General features: G+C 34.9%; 1 protein-coding gene and 1 long non-coding RNA gene across 6 annotated transcripts in view; one reads left to right on the forward strand and one right to left on the reverse strand.

The window, feature by feature from the left end:
* The window catches only part of SPAG16 (sperm associated antigen 16), a 1,132,889-nt gene that overhangs the window by 918,125 nt on the left and 194,668 nt on the right, over window positions 1-20,096 (forward strand). The window lies entirely within an intron of this gene.
* Window positions 1-20,096, reverse strand: part of LOC306656931 — a 270,014-nt gene that overhangs the window by 246,680 nt on the left and 3,238 nt on the right. For both annotated transcript variants that reach the window (XR_013762672.1, XR_013762673.1), the window contains exons 2-4: window positions 15,097-15,265; window positions 12,896-12,960; window positions 7,038-7,150 (exon numbers count right to left, since the gene is read on the reverse strand). This is a non-coding gene — a long non-coding RNA (uncharacterized lncRNA). The remainder of the gene's footprint in view (window positions 1-7,037; window positions 7,151-12,895; window positions 12,961-15,096; window positions 15,266-20,096) is intronic.

Here is a 20,096-nt window from a genome sequence, read left to right on the forward strand (position 1 = left end):
GGTATAAAGTTTTCTATTTTTTGAACACATTTTTTTCTGTTATAATCATTTGTCTTTGACCATTCCTTTTTTTGGCTGCCACATAGATCTTTATTTTTCCAAATGCTGTGATAAAAATCTTAGATCCCATTAGCTAAAAGGATTCTTTTCTATTTAGAGTCCAGACCCAAAATAGATCCCAAGTGTCTCTCCACTCACTGTGGTAGCCAAGGTTGTTACTATTTCTTTTCTCAATGCCCAAAGTCTTGGAGACACATCTGAAACTCTAGATGAGTACAAAGAGCAGAAACTTTCCAGTCTAATTGTACAGAAACCATAAAAGCCTATGTGAGAAATAGGGATTTCACTTATACCTCTCCTTCCCTTACCACTGTCTCCAGAACCATAAAATAAGTTGATGAGGCTCTGATTTATCTGAAATTTTAGAAGCTCTCATTGATCAAAATCTATTTAAATATTCGGAGAAAATTATTTCAAACTAAAAGCATACCCACTCATGAATAAGCTACTAGGAGATGTCCTCTGCTCCTTTTTCTTGCTCTTTAACATTTCGAAAGAGTGTTATGAACCATAGAAAAGTATGTATCTTACGCTGACCTGGTCTTCTTACCACAATAGAGGAGGTCCATGATCCAGTTTTATGTATTTTATCAATAAAACCAATACTTTCAATTGGTTAATTACGAGCACGTATGTCCATATCAATGATGTTTTGGCCTTGCCCAGAAACCTTAGCTATTCCAATGTATATTGAACTTAATTAAGGTTTTTTAACCTGCAACATTCCACAGTCAGTAAGATCACCTGATTGATTAATTTGACAAGGGCCCATATTTATTAAAGTAAGTTTATTTCTGGAAATAGAGATAACCCCAAGGAACCTCCTAAAACCTGGCTATAGTGTTTGTTATCCAACATTTACCAACCCCAATCTTGCACTCATCCTTTGTCAAGAAAAATGGAGAATTTAATGTTTGCAACACATACCAGATGTTGAACAAGATTACCATCTGAAATCAATACTCTCTCCTACAGTTTTCTCGACCTGCTTGATCAACTTGAGTCAGCTGTGATTTGTATCAACTGAAACTCCAGGACAGGGTTAGAGGGTGATGGAGAGAGGAGGGCAAGTGTCATATCTCCCAGTCGATATCACAAAGAAAACACTTTTAAAAGAGCAGTCATGAAATACTGTGTTTTCAGATCCTCATGATCATATTGAATATTTGATAATACCATTCGGTCTAATACCTTCGGATATTATCTCTGTTTAACACAACTTAAAATTGATTTCTAAGATCTAATTAAGCATTTTAGAAGCATGTATCTGATTGGAGGTTAACATGTTTATGTGAGTCTGAGAAAAACACCTCCTGAGCATTTTAAGTAATTGAAAAAATAGTATTAATCCAAAATTGGCTGCCCCTCCACCTTGGCGATAATGACTTTTTACTTATGCCATCGACCAAAGGAAGTGCACTGAAGACGTAATGTGGCAGAGTCTAGAAGAAAAATGCGGTGAAGAGTCATATTGACTTATGTTGGTTGTTATTAAAAATTAGGGTAGACATTTAAAAATATAAATTTGAAATCAAGTAAAGCTAAAAGTGTTTCAAACCATACAATGAAAATAAATTTTAGAGCAAAAGATGCCCTGAGGGGGGACAAACACTTGCAATATGTGATAGAACAGGTGACAATTCTTACTATATAAAAGATGAATATTCTTAATCTATACAAGACTCTTATAAGTCAATAAGAAAGAAAAATACAATAGAAAATGAGGCAATGGACAAATTAGTCACAGAGAAGAATGCAGGATAAATACAGAAAAACTTCAACTTTGATGTTAAAAGGTCAGTCCCAATCAAATCATAACACACCTTTGAAGAATAATGATAGTTTGTCCCTACATAGAAAGGAGTATTTTGTTCAATATGTGCTAGTGAACACATAAGACAATTTTTCTTTGTTGGGTGGGAACCAGTAAATATCAAAAACTTTAGATACATGTATACCTTTGATGCATGAATTCTGTTCCCAGGAATTATTTTTTTCAAAACGAAGTAATCAAGCATAGTTCAAGGTAATATGTACAATGGTCATTATTTGTAATAGTGACATACTTAAAAGCTCCACAATTTGGAATTGGTAAAATGTTTGTGCATACACATATATATATATATATAAATATGTTGACATTCATGTAATAAAAGCACTGTGTGCTTGATAGAGTATATTTGACAACAGAGGAAAGAAATAATAATATATTTAAGTGATGAACAAGGTATTAAATATGTGTTACATTGATCTTGAAGCTGATAATGATTGTATAGATGATGACATTGCAAGTAACTTATTTTTTTACTCTTCTGCATAGTCTGTGTCCTGGAGTTGACGTGCAATGATTTAAATCATGAAATAACTATTTTGGCAAGGGGCCATCACAAAACCCAATATTGAATATATTAGCCTAGATCACTTTGATCATTTATTAGAGTCGCCAGAGAACATTTAAAAAATATTCTGAGACCCATTCTAATTTCCTGAATCAAAATGTGGTTATTTTTGGTGGTGGTGGTGGTAATGTTTTTCACAAGTTCTCAGGTGATTCCTAAGTAGCCAGGCCAGAATCAGTTCACGAACTGGCATTTGTGTACAACCAACCTTGAGGAAAATCCTCAGAATATCCTTAGGCTATTCTGAGAATCCAGTGAATCAATATGAATGATCAATGAATGATATATGGCTAATCTATTATGGATCTATTTCCAGTAAGCTGACTTCCAAGAGGTTTTACTTCTTTTGAGAAGGAGCAGGTTGGTAGTAGTAACTGTGTCCCTAGCGCTTCTTCACTCCCTTCTTGAGGTGACAAACCTCAGCTCCCTGAACACACACCAGTGTGGGAAAGCTATAGTCTCCTATCTCTCTAATGGTCCAAGAAGTTGTCCAGGACTTGCTCAGTCATTACCAAGGGGATTTCTGAGCATGATGAGCAGACTGTAAACAAAGCTGCTCTATTTCAGTTTTCCTTGTCTAAACAGTAGCACCAGAGGTACATGTGATCAGAGGAAAAGTTTTCATACTTTTCATTCAATCCATCAGCAGGTTGGGTTGCTTTTCCTTTGCAATGCATTCCAAAGCTGAGCCACTTCTGACCACCAGTTTACCACTCTGGTTTTGGGCAATCCCTGTCACTTTATACCTAATCGTTGTTCATTTCCATTCATGTCTAGCTGAAAGCCTTTGTCCAAAGAGTCAAACATATTTTTAAATGTAAATCAAATGATGTAATTCCTTACCTCAAAATTCTCCAATGAAATCACATTACATATAAAACAGTACCCATACTTCTGTGTTCTGACAAGCCCCTATTTGGTTTACCCCTTGGTTCCTTCTCCAAATTCATTCATAATTTTCCTTGGCTCCAGCTTCCTTGCTGTTCCTTGAACATGGCGAATTTTCTTTGCTTTTATATTTGTTCTTTCTTCTGCCAGGACTGCTCACTGTCCAGACATCCAAATTACATTCCCTTATTTCTTTCAAGTTTTAGCTCAAATATCACCTTAGAGGTGGTAACTTCCTTGACTTGCCCTTGAATGCAGTTTCTCCCTCCCACACCTGTCATCTCTCTGTGCCCTGTCCCTGCCATTTGGTTCACAGTCCTTGTACTGCCTGATACATCAGTTACATGTTCATAGTTTGACTGAACTATGGACTGGAGCTTCTCTGTCTTATTTACTGGAATTTTGCCCTTCGATTGTGTTATTGAAGGTATGCCCTAGATCACCACTCTCAGGCTGCAGAAGGACAGCCTGAAGCCACTAAGCAGAGGTATAAGTGGAACTGATAGAGTGTCTATTCCCCAAATTATCACAATTAACTCATTTTCATCCCTTGGTCAGGTAATTCCAACCCAGTCCTATTCTCTTTGGTCAGTTTAAATCTGATTTCTGTCAGTTGAAACTAAAAGATCCTTAAAGATTCCTGACTAATAGTCAATTGAAGATTGAGTCTCATCTCAGGAATTTTTAGGGAAGAACCATGAAACGCCACGACTTTGTGCTCAAATAACTGGAATGGAAAACTCCACCCAGCATGGTATGTTTCACCTCCCAGATCAACCTTAGAATGTACGATGGGCCACCATTATTCTAGATATAATCAAAACCTTTCTCCCCCAGCTGTTGAGCATTCTTTTCTTTGTGATTGTATATTCCCTTCATCTGCCTTCTGGACAACTCAGCCTCAACTGCATCATTACCCTTCTTGACCATTCCTTTAACCTTCCAGATTTGTGGATCATGTCAGAATTGTGAATATTCTTATATTTAAAAATCGATTTTACCCAGTCTTTATTTTCCACACTAACCAAATAATGCATGGGCCCTAGTCTATACTAATACCTTTATCTTTAATCATAAAGCAGACTAATTATCCACTTATTCCCATCCTTGAATTCATTTATGCAAGGGTTCATATGAAGCTGCCACAGGCAAAGATGATAACTTCACAGAACTCCACAGCACTTGAGCACACTGAAACTACTCCTCAAGTACGTAAGTCAGAGTAAACTGGCAGGGAACTATGTTGGGGCTAGGACAGGAGACCAGCTATCAGAATTCCTCCCCGAGTCCAGGGGGTAGGCACAGATTATATGGCAGAATGATTATTGACATTTTGAGTGGAATAGTCAATGTACAGAAGCTTTCCTGTGCAATTTGTGATGTTTAGTTGTCTCAACCCACTAGATAATATAGCACCATTCCAGTATGACAACCAAAAATACCTCCAGAGTTTGACAACTGTCCCTGGAATGTATGTGTTGAGAGAAGCCTCCCAAGAAAAGAATAGATTGGCCTCAGGATAGGACCTACTCCCTCCTGCTATCTCTTTAAACCATTCTTTCATCCTACCTCCCCATACCTGATTCTAATTTTGTTAACTTCTTTCTTGAGAAGCCTGTAGATCTTGTCTTACATTTTTCTCCCTATTTCATAGCATCTTCTCCTTATTGCCTTAGGACCTTCCCAAGTCTTGGAAGAAGACTTTTGCCACAGACTTTCAAATAAAGTCTTTCCTTCCTAAGTCTGAATTTTTTAAAAATTTTATTTGGTGATAGAATTATTGAAGAAAATGAATGAATGAATGAGCATGAACCGTTACCACAGCAGCCAACTTTTGTAACTTTATTGTGCTGCTGCAATAGCAATAATGCTATTGTTCCCTCCAGAGACTGTGTGGGCTTTTTAGGACCCTGTTCCTTCTGCCTGCTGCAATTGATTTCCCTGTCACTCATTACTATAAGCTTCATCTGTCAATATTACTGAACAGTTTTGACCTCTGCTTTTCCTTTTGCTTAAATCCCACCTTTGTTGTGACAAAGATCCTAGCTCCTGGCTTAGTTTCCAAAAAAAACCTGACACCTTTTCTGCAGTTAAAACTAAGAAGGTGAGTTAGTTTTGAAAATGCCTAATAAATACCAATGTGAAAAGTTAAGGAAAGATCATTCTTGATGCAAAATTATATATGAGATCTTGGAAGTAGAATTGGAAATTCATGTCTCAGGGCAATAAAATTAGCTATGTTTTAGTGTAAATTGGCAGAGTAATGAGAGGTTAGAGATTAGAGGTTCAGCTGTTAACCTCACTTAACAGACAGAAGTGATTGAACTTGATAGAAAAAGACCATGCTTGATCATGGTTGTGACGTGATAAACATGTGTAGGACATTAGGTTTAGTGGAGGTAGGAAGGACTTGGAAAGCAGGTGGGATAAAATAAAATAATCCAGAACATAGACTGAGGAAATAATGCTTCCTGAGGTGCTCAGTATACTGATTTACAAGAATGCTGTAAAAAAAAGAATCATTTTAGAAATTAGTATCGATTGGGAGGAAGATCATGAGCACTGTTTTTTATGTGTGAAATTTCAAGTATTGGTAAAATGCACAAACAGTACTATCTTATAGTGAATGAAAGTGTTAGAACTGTAATTTGGGAGACATTTGGGTTTTGTCATTCAAAATTTTTGAAGGACTCCTGTGAATCTTGAGCAGAAATTCTAGAGCAAGTAAACTCTTGCAGTACAAATGCACTTTCCACTTTTGAGAAAAAACTGTAATGTTTTGGCAGTCTTACAAAATATATTAATTGAATTCTCAACTGATTTTACAATTTCATTTTAATCATATGATGCAAACTGGCATATTTAAAACTTTACATGTTTTGAACACTTAGAACAATTAACATTTAAGAACATTTTAAAACATTAAATACAGTTTGAACTTATATCTTTCATTGGTTGAAGATATTTTATTGAAAAGAAATGAGCATGTAATGAGAATTCTATATTGGCACCCTGCACAGGCACAGGGTATATAAAAATGTGATTAAGATAATGTTAAATTACAGGGTCATTTTTACAATCATTATTTTATAGATTAACAAATACAAACTTCCATCAGACATTAAAATCCATTATTTCAGATAAGGAACATTGATTTATAAAAGCCAAGTGGCAGATTTAACACAACCTCACATTTTAATAAAAGTGTTACAAAGTTTTAGTTATTAAAAATTCATAAAGGTTAACATTTTAGATATAAAAAGAGCAAGGCACCAATCGATTTAATGGGAGATAAAGGGTAAAGCATGCAATGCTTAGACTTTAAAAATCCAATTATTCCTATTACTCTGCATACATTAGCCAGTCATATTTTAGCGCTATCCCATGCCTCACTTGTCTTGCTGCCTCTTATCAAATCTCTTGTTTGCATTTTAATTGACTTGGGGAAGAGCAAAAGGAAAAAGAAAAAGAAGTTGTAAAATTAAAGGAAAGGCTCTGCATATTTAAAAGCACATAAAGTGACCCTCTCTGACTAGGTTATGCCAATGCTTTAAATACCATGGTGCTCCAAAAGTTGGTCCTCTATCAGTCTGGCTAGTTTGAAATGATCACTTCTGAATCTAAATGTAGGAAGGTTTATCTTACCACTCTTAGGAGTGCTTAATAACACAGGAACCATGATGGACTTACTTGAATCAACTCCACTAGGCTGTACATGCTTCCTACAGGCAAAAGGAACAGGCCACATTTTGTTGGGTTATGTTTCACCACCATCTAATGTGTATGAACCTCCATCTTTTCATCTGAAAATGAGAATGGAAACAGTTACTTGATGAGAAAGCCATGAGAATGAGGGCAGAGATAGTGCCTGTTGAGTGCCAGGTAGCTTTAGTGGGGTGCATGTGTGTGCAGGGGTGCTGGCCATGTTTTGTTAGGACTTCTGAAGTGGTTTTCAAGCTGCTTCTATCAGGGCCAGTCATTCCCAACTTTTCATTCTCCGAACTTCTTTCTACTCTTAGAAATTATTGAGAATGAAGACGGCCTTTTGCATATTTGGGGTGTATCTTTTGATACTTACTGTAATTTAAATTAAAATGTAAAGTTATTCAAAGTAAGTAAAATAAGCACTTGACATCCTAGCATAAACACTTCAAGAAAATCTGTATTTTTTAAAAAAAGGTGAATGTTAGCACTGTTTCAGTTTTCAAATCTTCCAAATGTGTAATCTGAGAGATTCTCATATCTGTCTCTATAGTCAATCTTTTATGATAGGTTGTTTTGATGGAAAGACAAAATCAGGCTTCACACTGATCTGAGGTTGAAATATGGAAGATCTCAAGGTGCCCCTAAAAAGTCTAGCAAATCCCTAGAAGTCCCAAAACTACACTTTGATAATTGCTGTTCTGGGGAGTAGAAGCAATGGAGAGCAGAGCAGACTCTTAAAACATTGGTGTTATGTTAAATATGGAGGAAATGTCAGGAAAATACTAGCAACTGAAGACCTACCCTTTTGCCTTCAGGCTATCTTTAATCTGGTCGTCTGTCATTGTCCTATGTAACCACCACACCTCGATCCTGCCAACAAGATCAAAACTCCAGCTGCACTCATGTGACAGAAGCAACTAGGGAGAAAGGATCAGAGCTAAAGCATGGCATATTCCTATCCTGTAGATTTTAAACTGCACTGTGTTTTGGGCAGGAATGTGGTTTGATATGTCATTATGTACTATAGATGCTTGAGATAGAAAGACATATCATTTGCAATTTCACAGGTGACCATAAAGATGAATGTGTTTAATCATTTGTAACTTTGTGAGTCATGAGATTAGGACAGGCTGCCAGGTTCCCATGTAATGTGTCATTGACAAGGGCTTACTGATCCAACCACCCCTAGCTCTTTGTAATTTACCAGTGGCCAATCTTCTAGTGTGAAGTGCTACTAGAATAATTAAAATCTTTGTTGGAAGTCTTAAGACTTGGATAAGTATCATTGTTTGGTGAGAAATGGCCTTGGGAAATTAAAAATCCAACTATCAGTCTTGGTAATGGAAACAAGAAAAAAGTTAAGCTATAGTGCTTGTCAAAAAATAACTGTTTTATTTTTGTCTAATACTTATGAAACAATTAAGAATCCAAAGATATCACTTAAATTTAAGCCTTATGGCATTTTATGAGGATAATTAGATATAATTGTGGTATTCACAAATTTGGGCATTTGGAAATGTCAAGAGTCTCCTATATTAAGACAATATTTAAATTCAACTTTAGAATAATCAGGGTTGTTTTTAATTCTTGGCTTGTATGGTTCTCAAATCTTTGGTGTTAGGAGAATATAGAAAGTATTGATTATTAGTTACAATGGATGGTATTTATCTAAACACTTTATAAAGTAAAGCAAATAAGTTATCAAATAGTCATTATTTTGTGTGTATAAAATTTTACAATATTGTCTATAACAAGATGATACATGAAGGGCTGAATTTAAAGGGCTTAAGATAATTCCATGGCATATATAAAGTGCTATACAAACTGATTTCATACTTCCTTTTACAAATATCAATTAAAATGAGAAAGAAAAATCAAAATTTATTGAGAATCTGCTCTGTATCCGTTACTCTTTCGACAGCAGGGATTGAGTGCCTAGAATAGAGCTGTTGTGCTTCACAGCACATTTTATTTCATAAAAGTTCCCAAATTGTTAGGAAAACTTCTTCCTATTTTCCCTTTGTTGTGTTTGATGTAACTTACATGAATTTTCTCACACTAAAATAAGTTATTGAAATAATTTGCTGTATGTGGGAAACTCCCAGATGTTTATTTTCCATTTGAAATGCTAAACCAACTATTCCTTTAGTTGCTGTTAATTGATGATAGAAGCTAGACAACATAAAACTTATGAATAAGCTTAGGTAAGAAGAAAGACTGAATAGCAAAACCTATTGGCATGTTCACCCTCTAAATAATTGAATTATTTTTCAATTTATTAATACTCCATCAATATGGTTTAAATAAGGACATTTTGCCCACATAGATGAAAAAAAGCTAAACACATCGAAACATTAATTTTAATAAAATATAAGATACAAAATAAAATGTATAACAATAGAAGACTAGAAATATGATTTTATGCCAATTTTAATTTAGATTTTTTCTTGGGTAGTAGTTTAAATTGTATTGTATGAGAAAGCTAACACGTGGTTAGAAAGCCTGAATCCTTGAAGCAGATGGTCTTCTATCTGAGCTGCTAAGGACTTTTATCTGGTAAATCAGCTCCTCCTCCATGCCTGCCCACAGTCATCTTAAAACTTGCTTGTCTTCAGGTTCTGGGTGTTTGCAGTTACAGACATTGGGGATTATCAGGGAACTGTCTGCCTGAGGCGTGGAAATACTTAAAATTTGGTGAATTTTAATTGCATTTAACATTGTTAATTTTTAATCAATAAGATTCTGCACATTCTCAGCAGACACTTTGTACATCCCACAGTTATAGAATTTGTTAGAATTGAAAGTGTTCAAACTGGACTGTGGACTTAGGGAACCAAGGCTTCTGTTTGGTGTATTTCTCTAATGTTTCAGGTAGTGCCAGGGAAATAGGAAACCCTGGGTTAATGTAGGGATCTATGAATTAATCCTCAAGGGGATTTTTTTTACTTAAAAGCATAATAATATTAGCACAATAAAAAGATTTCTACAGTATGCAGTAGACACGTTTATTTTCTATACTTTATCTTCTTTATCTTTTTGAGAAACACTCCTACTACATTTTCCCCATATTGCTGGGGGAAAAATAAGGAATAAGAATAAATACAAACAGACATCAAATATAATGAAAAAATTCACCATCTCTTAGCAATTGGGGAAATACAAATCAAACTACATCAGGATTTCATCTCTCTCCAATCAGAAACAATTATCAAAAACATAAGTAATAATAAATGTTAGTGAAGATGTGAAGAAAAAATACATTCATACATTGTTGGTGGGACTGCAAAATCAGCGCAACCACTCTGGAAAGCAATGTGAAGATTCCTCAGAAGGCTAGGAGTGTAACCACGATATGACCCAACTGTCCCACTCCTTGGTATTTCCCCAAAAGATCTAAAATCAGCATATTATAATGATACAGCCACATCAGTGTTTATAGCAGTGTCATTCACAATAACCAAGTTATAGAACCAGCCCAGATGACCTTTAATGGACTAATGGATAAAGAAAATGTGGCATATACACACAATCAAGTTTTACTCAGCCATAAAGAAAAATGAAATGATGGCATTTGCTGATAAATAGATGGAAATGGGGAACATCATGCTAAGTGAAATAAGCCAGACTTGAAAGTCAACAGTAAATGTTTTCTCTTGTATGCAGAAACTAGACCAAAATAAGGGGGTGGGGTAGGAATACTATGAAATTAGAGAGATCTGTGTACTAGAGGAAGGGGCTTGAGGGGGAGGTAGGAGGGACTGGAAAAGAGAGGAATGGTAGAAGGCAACTGACCAAATTGTCCTATTGTATGTACATATATGAATATATCTCAGTGAATTTCACCTTTATGTATCTCTGTATCACTAATTTATAAATCTATAAATAAGTAGACGAAAGACTAGTAGAGGAAAGGGAACAGGGCAAGGGAGGGGGAAGGGGAAGTACTGGGGATTGAAATGGAGAAAATTATAACCCATGCTTGTATAATTATGTAAAAATGAACCCTAATATTATGAATAAATATAATGCACTTAAAATAAGCTTTTGTATCTAAAGAAACATTTGTATAAAAATGTTCAACATCTCCAGCAATTAGATAAATGTAAATTAAGACTACACTGGAATTTCACTCCTTCTAATCAGAATGGCAATTATCAGGAATATAAGTAACAACAACTGTTGGCGAGGATGTGGGGAAAAGGGTTCACTCATACATTGTTGATGGGACTACAAATTGGTGCAACCACTCTGGAAAGCACTATGGAGATTCCTTAGAAAACGTGGAATGGAACCACCATTTGACCCAGCTATCCCACTTCCCTGGGACTTAAAAAAGGACTTAAAAATCAGCATACTACAAAGATGTGGCTACATCAATGTTTATAGCAGCTCAATTCACAATAGTTAAGCTATGGAGCCAACCTAGGTGCTTTTCAACAGATGAAAGAAAATGTTGTATACATACACAATGGAGTATTACCTGGCCATAAAGAAGAATGACTTTATGACATTTGCCAGTAAATGGATGGATCTGGAGACTATCATGCTAAGTGAAATTAGCCAATCTCACAAAAGAAAGTTCAAATGTTTTTGCTGATATGTGGAAGCTAACCCACAATAAACAGGAGGAGGGGAAGAATATAAGTTTAGGACATTAAACAAAGCGGAATGAAGGGAAGAGAGGGGGATAGGAAAAGGAAAGACAGTGGAATGTATCTGACATAATTTTCCTGTGTATATACACAAGTACACCATAGTGAATCACACCATTTTGTACATCCACAAGAATTGGATCCTAATTAGAATAAGAAATATTCCATGCTTGTGATAATTATATCAAAATGAATTCTACTTTCATGTATAACTAAAAATAACCATTTTTTTTTTTAAAGAATGTCTTAAGAATGTCTCTCTGCCTTAGTTGCCAGCATACGACCTAGGACTTGTGGAGTTTCATCTCCACTTGCTTTGGTTTGAATTTGCCCACCAAAGTCCATGTGTCAGAAACCTAATCCCCAATGCAGCAGTTTTGGGGATGGAGCTTAGTAAGAGGTGATTAGATCAGAAGGGCTTTGCCTTCATGACTAGATCGATGTCATTGTCACAGGAATGTCAAGGACTGAATGCATTATAAAATCAGGATTGGCCCCCTCTGACTATTTCTTGCTTTCTCCCTCTCTTGTCCATTTGCCATGGGATGATGCAGCAAGAAGGCCCTCCCCAGAGGCTAGGATCTTGATGTGAGACTTGCAATCCTCCAGAAGTATGAGCAATAAATTTCTTTATAAAATAACCAGTCTATAATATTGTGTTATAGCAACAGAAACAGAATGAGACCCACCTAATTTCTCAATTATAAGATCCCATATTCCTTCATTTTGCTTTAGATATATTCAGTTGGATATCATGCACATTCAATGCATCCTGGATAAAATGCTGACTATAGCTTAGAATTTCCCTACCCAGGGCTGGGGAGATAGCTCAAGTGGTAGAGTGCTTGCCTTGTAAGCACAAGGCCCTGGGTCCCATCCCTAGTATGGGAAAAAAAAAATTTCCCTAACCAAAATATTCATCAATTTCAGTTTCTTAACAACTACAGCTTCATATGCATATGAAATTCTATTTTATCACCTTTTATCCTATAAAAGATTTTCAGCTCTCATAGTTTTATATATTTATTACTCACATTATTTCAAATATTTTGAGAAAAAATATTTAATAGTACTAAGGATTAGATTCAGTGGCACTGTAACATTGAGATACATCCCTAGCCCTTTTTTTTTTTTTTTAACTTTTTGTTTTTTTATTTTGATACTGGATCTCATTATGTTGCTGAGACTGACCTCCTATTTGTGATGCTCCTGCCTTGGCCTCCTGAGTACCAGGGATTGCAGGTGTGCCATCAGACCTGGTGAGCAGAGCAAGTGTTTTTAAACATGGTCTTATAGAATGATTATTATTTGGACCCATTTCCTTTCTTCCTGAATTTATAGTATTTACAAATCCCCCCCACCCCATTTTCTTTCTCCTGCTTGTTATTTATCTTTTTTCCTTTCCCAGTGATTTTTCTCTTTAGGGTCTTTTTTCTTATTCAAGATAAAGAAATACAAAGCCTCATTCACATTGTATTTCAGAAATATTAACCCTTAAAAAAATCCCACACAATGTTAGAAGTCCCGCTGTACATCATAGATATTGGTAAGGGTTTGTATTTTCTTTTTTTAACTCTCTTTATTAAAATAAATTTAGTGCTGAATACTAAATATTTTTCTTTTGAATGTATTGCATTAGCTTTTGATTCATATTTCCTTTGTTTTTTTTACTTCAGTGTCAATTACATGCTTAGTAGTGTATATTTTTCTCATGTCTTGCTTTATTTTTGATAAGTGAAATACCATGATTGTTTTTATTGAGAATGTTGGTTTGATTACAGAATCAGACCATGCTATTTAAGATCTACATTAGAATAAGTAAAGTGTCAGTTGGAGAAAAAAATACATTAAAAGAACCAGGAAGTATCTAAATAATCATTTAAAATAAGATATGTTTATGCCTCATGATATCCATTTTCATTGATAAGTGATAGTAAATGTGACATGATACATCATCTGTCATAGCTAATAGCTGTGATTATCAATTCAAGCATTAATAGGAGTTGAAAATTAGCATGACTTTATCATGGTGGGTAAAAAACCTATTTTCAGTCAGAAATAATCTAGATAATCAACACGAAATCTTGTAATCCTTTTTAGTCAAATTGTAACCTGATGCTTTTATCTTAGAAGAAAAACTTTATTACCTAATCTGTGAATCTTATTACAAGATTCAATCAGTGCTTTTTGTTTTAAATAGCATTGTTTTGTTGCATATCTCATGCCATAGTTGCTTACCATAAAGAATACTTACTGCTATTAAAGTAATTATCAGCAACAGGGTAAGTAGCATCCATTTTTGGTCAAGCTCTGTGACTAATTCAGCTAATACGTTTTCAAGAGATGCAACCTAGGATTGTCTATCCAAGGATTCTCTGCTTTGCTGCAGTTTAGACCTGAGACCTTCTGAAAAATGCCCATTCAACATGCCTCGTACCCACTTAACATGCCTCATACAGATTAAATAGCAATCTTTGAAGGTAGGTCATTGTGTTCCAGTTTTAAAAACTCCTCAGGTGATTTTAAAGTGCAAGCAAGGTGAAATACCATTTCCTTGGATGAAATGGATGATCAGAATTATAAAAGTTTAGTCATTTGTTGCGAACAAGTTTTTTGACCAAAAAAAAAAAAAAAAAAAGAGACATTCACTTAGTGTTGATGGATAATGTCAAATGTTTTTTTTTCTTTCATTTTAAAATATGAAATATGTTACAGAAAGCCTTGGTAATCATAAACATCTGCATCTTAAAAGATTTCCATTATTATGAACTATTTCTGATCATTTGGATCTTCCTGGGGGGACTTTATCTCACTGGGAGGTAATCTATGTTTAGTCTTTACTCAAAGAATGAAAGCTCTTGAGAAAGGCTTGGAGCACACAGGTCATTAGTTAAGTGCTAAAATTGAAGTATTCACTGAAGTATCCATTATAATAATGAATACTACATTATTATGAGATTTATTTTCTTAGAATAGTAATTTTCCCACGTAGGCTCTTGCAATATTTTATTGTAGCAAGCTCACTTCTAAATTTATTTCTAAATAAATATAGTATATAAACAAAATCAAATTTGCAATAAAAAAAAACATAGAAAAGAGGGATTTTCTTTTAAAAGACCCCATAAACTTAAGTCTAGCATTTTGCTTCAGAACAATAAAATGCAATCTACTTGAATGAAATGTTTGATTAACTTAAGAGGTAATATTTAAAGCAATAAAATCATTTAGATAATAGTTTTTGAGGTGACAAAATTAAATATTTCCTCTCATCAAGATTTTCCTACTATAATAAAATATCTACTTCCAATTACGATTTTAAAAATATTTATTAAGTGCTATATTTATTGTAATTTGTACCAGAGGTATAAATATGAGTAAGAGACAGTTCTCACCTTTACATGGTTAACCATGTGGTAGACAACAGACACCTGCTTAAAAACTGAAACTAAACGTGGTGATCAGCAGCAGGCACATTCAGATCTGAGGCATTGAGCAAAGCTGCCCAAGGAAGAAACACTTCAAATAGGTTCCAATTGATAAGGAGGAGTTTCCCATAGAGACCTGAATGAAATCAATGAAAGAGTATTCTTCAGAAAAGCAAGCTGTTCAATACTATATATACCCTGGCCTAGAACCTAGAGTGTAAAAGCAAAGACTATCTCAGTGTGGCTGCTGTCTCACTGGATCCACATCATACAGAACCAGAATACCAAACTATCCTTTCTGCTCTTCTTCCCATTCACACAACACAATTTTGAGTTTCTTAAGACTTGTAATTCTTTGGCCACTTTACTTGGCATAACACAAATCTGTCTAACTAGAGTCATAATTTTTCTTTCATATTGATCACTTTTTATTAAATAATTGAAATGATTTACAATGACCTAATTTATATTTTGGGGGGTAGGGGGCGTACTGAGGATTGAACTCAGGGGCACTTGACTACTGAACCACATCCCTAGCCCTATTTTGCATTTTATTTAGACAGGGTCTCACTGAGTTGCTTAGCTCCTCGCTTTTGCTGAGGCTGTCTTTGAACTCACAATCCTCCTGCCTCAGCCTCCAGAGCCACTGAGATTACAGGCATGTGCCACTGCACTTGGCTTACAATGAAATAATTTCTTAAAATTAAAACAGCGAATATCCCAGAAAGTTATATATTGATATATATTAATTATTTTCTATTAAGTATAAGTCAATATGATTGAGGTTTATGATTTTATCCTTTGGTACAAATACTATAATTTTGATGACCATGTATCTAATACAAATTTATTTTATTATGAAGACTCAAAAATGTTTTGTGATTTCCCAACCAATAAATAATATGTACTTCATCTGAAAAACCTGAGAGTTAAGTCAGCAGGAGAAGTTGCAAGCTAAGAGATTTCTGAGAAAAAGCTACACAAATAATTATCTTGAAAACAGCTTAGTTTGTTTATTTCTTGGATAAGAAGTATGGCTTTAGTCTTAAAGTTTACTTCACAATCCTGGAAATTTTAACTTTTCGAGATATTTTGCTTGTTGAAAGCAACGAAATGAATATTACAAACAGGCATTTATTCTGTTGAAACTAACATTTAACTGTTGAAACCAAACAGTTATGAAGCACCTAGTATGGTGAGGCAGCATTCTGAGCAGGGCACATACAGCAGCTGAAATTGAGTGGAAGCGACCCTGACCTCATGGAGCTTACAGTCTAGCGGGGGTCGTCATAATGGGGTGGGGCAGGGTGCAATGATAAGAAAATAAGCTGACGAATGTGTAATGTATCAGATGACAGTGGACGAAATTGAAATGAGAAGGGGTATGGATTACTGGCAAAAGGAGGAGTTTGCTAATTTTTATAAAATCACTGGGGAAGGACTTATTAATAAGGAAACATTTAAGCCATGTACAGAGGGCACATGGTCAGCAAGAACAAAATTTAAAATTGAAGCATGTTCTGCAGTGTTTGAGGGAAAGCAAGGAAGCCCAATGTACCCAGGAGACAATGAGCCAATGATAGGATGAGTGACAGAAAATGTGGACAAAACGAGGTGGTGCGTGGGATAAGAGGTGGGGCCACATCTTGAAGGGCCTTGCAGGCTATTTTCAGGACCTTGTGTGTTTACTGTCAGTAAGGTGGGAATCCAGTGGATGTTCTCACATTTTAGAAGAACTGATCTGGCTGCTCTTCAGCTTAGGGAATGAGGACATATGGAGCTATTGTGATAACACAGGGAAGAGATGACAAGATTTGGACCATGTGGCTGCAGGGAGGCAGGGACATAGGGCTGCATTCTGAATATACTGTGAAAACAGGAGAGGCACGAATGTCAATATATGAAATATCAATGCATGAATTGCAATTTATTTGTGTATTAAAATTCATTTGTAAATATGGGAGAATTTTATTACTCCCCAAAACATAACAATCATAAAGGATTCCTCATCTCAAGAACTGATCACACAGTATTTCATATACTTTTCATTGACTTCAAACATTAACAAGTAGAGAGGCAAAATGGTGTTTGTAATTTTTGTGTTTTCATATTTGTGATGGCCCATAAATACATTTATTTTACTTGTAACATAGTATCTGATATTTTTTAAAAGATTGTTAGGATAAATATGGGGGTGTGTTTCATTTTATTCGCTTCAACTGGATATGTTATTAAATCAAATTTACCAACTTCGTGTCCATGTGGTCACTCGTAAGCAATTATAAATTAGTTGATAATATAATATCTTACATTCTAGGTCAGTACAGTTATTTTTTTGTTTTGTTTTGTTTTGTTTTGTTTTGTTTTTTTCCTGGCTAGGTAGTCATCTTGAATCAGTGAGACTGACCACTTATGCTAGAGAGCCAATAGTGGGACTTCAGTCCTGAGTTGGAGATAGCATTTGAAAGGGATTCAATTTGCAAGTTACCGTGTGACACACCACTCCAAACTTATTGCCTCTGGCATGAGATATGATTTCTTGAAAGTCCCACTGGATCTCAGCTATGCTTCTTCAGTTGTGGTGACTGAAGCTGTTCATATAGTCTAACATAGTCTTAGATGGGATCACTCAGCCTTGCCCCATGGTCTTTCATTCAATGACAGTTGAGCCTGGAATTCTTCTCATGATGATAATGGAAGTTGAAGAGAGAAAGTCAGAGAGGTACATACATTTCTTTAAGCCTCTGTTGGTGTGAAGTTTGATAACATTCTATTGGCCAAAACAAGTCACATGGCAACACCCAGATTTAAGGAGTGTGGAATAGGGATCTGAAAAGAACCTGAGAGTCAAATGTAAAGAGCAAACAAAACAGCCTCGGCCACAAACACAGAAAGCGACTGCAGTTACGGTTTTGAAGTGTCAGGTTTGAAAGACAAGCAGCTTTGGTTAAGGCCTCACTCTGAATGTTGGTCCTTTGCTTTTCAACAAAATATGCTTGCTACGTCCAGGACAGCAAAGTAATTCAAAGGCTATTTAAAGCACTCCCCAAACCTTATTCTGGTAAGCACAATAACAATCACATAAGTTCATATTTTCAGCACTTTGAAAAATAAGAGATCACAAAACATGAGATTCATGTTTTGCTCAGATAGTATTCCCTGGCTCTTGTAATATGCTTGATTTTTTTTCAAATTTCAATAATTACAACCTTGAAAATTTAACTCTACATTCTCTGATTTCTCTTACTTTTGATCTTTTATTGATATCAGACAACAGCTAAATTGGCAATAAAGTATGGATACCAAAAACTCAAAAATAGTTAAAATGTTAAGGGCATCTCAAAGGCATAACAATGTACTATTCTAAAGAACTAGTATAGAAAATGTAAATTGGTCTAATATAGTGGTTTTCAAAAAAGGTTTTTAACATAATATAAATTAATTATCTTTAATTGACTAATAAAGTTCATATAAACTTCATGCCTCAGACATGTAAAATTCTTCCTCCTGATAATTATTCCAACTAATTTGTGATCCAATGATAATGATTATGGAAGCTTTAAAGGTCCTATATCTTATTCTGAATATGAATCATGATCAGAGTAATTTGCTGCCTCAATAATGTCAAAATTAATAACCTTAACTCAATATTAGGAGTAGTTTAAGCATTCTCTGCCAGATATACTTTAAAATACATTTCAGGACAGGAAAGCAATAAATAAATAAAAGCTGGGAATATTAAAAATTTATTTCACTCTTCCAAAAAGCTACATTTATCTTTCTTCCCATTATTCTTGTTTCACCCTTTTCCCAGTCAGTACTGCAATATGTACTCACCTGTCTCCCAGAAACAAACCTTGGTTGGCCAGCTCCAGTCTCTGATATCATGCTGCACTTTCCTCTTCTTTCCAGCTTTACTCTAATACTAGCTGCACCCACTGTAGAGGTTCACTGTAGCGGTTTTCTCCTTTCTACTATAAATGATAACCATTTTGAAAATCCCAACTGCTCCTTGAGTAGCCTGGCATTTGTGCTATTAACAAAATATGTTTCTTATGGAGGCTATCTTTATATGTATGTACATATACATAAGTGTACACACCTAAAGTCTTAATTTTCCTACCTTATCTTCTTCACCTATAATCTCATCTTAGGTTGCATTATTCTATCTGAACTAGGAGCTAAGAATAACAACTGTTTTAGAGGTGGAAGTCTAGAAAATTCCTGCATTTAAACACAGCACTGAAATGTCCCTTCTTTCTATACTCTTGCTAAGATTCTGTACTGTGACTATTTGTAAATATAAAAGCTGCTTCTTGAGACAGATGGTTATTTACAGTGTTTTCTCTATTATGCAGGATAAATTATTAACAAGAAAATAATTGAATATTGAATATGCCCTGGCAAAGAAATAATCTTTCACCGAGTCTGTCACATAGTATGCTGTAAGCATGCATCCCAATTAGTACACAGAGCCAAGTAGATGAATGTATCAAATTGTCTAAATTCATGATCCAAACCTACTTTTCTTAAGAACTTAGTACTATCATGAATCAATTTTATTCAGTTTGTTAGTTTTCTTCAAATTTCAACTATATTTTATGATCCATGGATTTATATAATTCAACATGCATACCATTGAAATTTTTTTCAAAGAATTTTTTTCATTTAAAAAAATTTTAATAGCATTATATCACAGCTGATCAAATGACTTGTCCTATTAATATAATGTCTGGGTATGAAATAATTCACCTCATTTTGCATAAATAATTTTTCAAATGACTAAAGATTGGAAAGAAGAAACATACCTAGGAGAACAGAATAGCTAAAATATTTGACTATTACAGGATTATAAGAACAAAGTTATTTAACCATTTTATATTAGTAATGTCCTCTGTCAGTGGTTCTCAAAAGGAGGTCCCACACGGGAAGCATCAGGAGAACCTGGGAGCTAGTGAGCAAACTCA

The sequence above is a fragment of the Sciurus vulgaris genome (assembly GCF_902686455.1).
Source record: "Sciurus vulgaris genome assembly, chromosome: 3".
Lineage (NCBI taxonomy): Eukaryota > Metazoa > Chordata > Mammalia > Rodentia > Sciuridae > Sciurus > Sciurus vulgaris.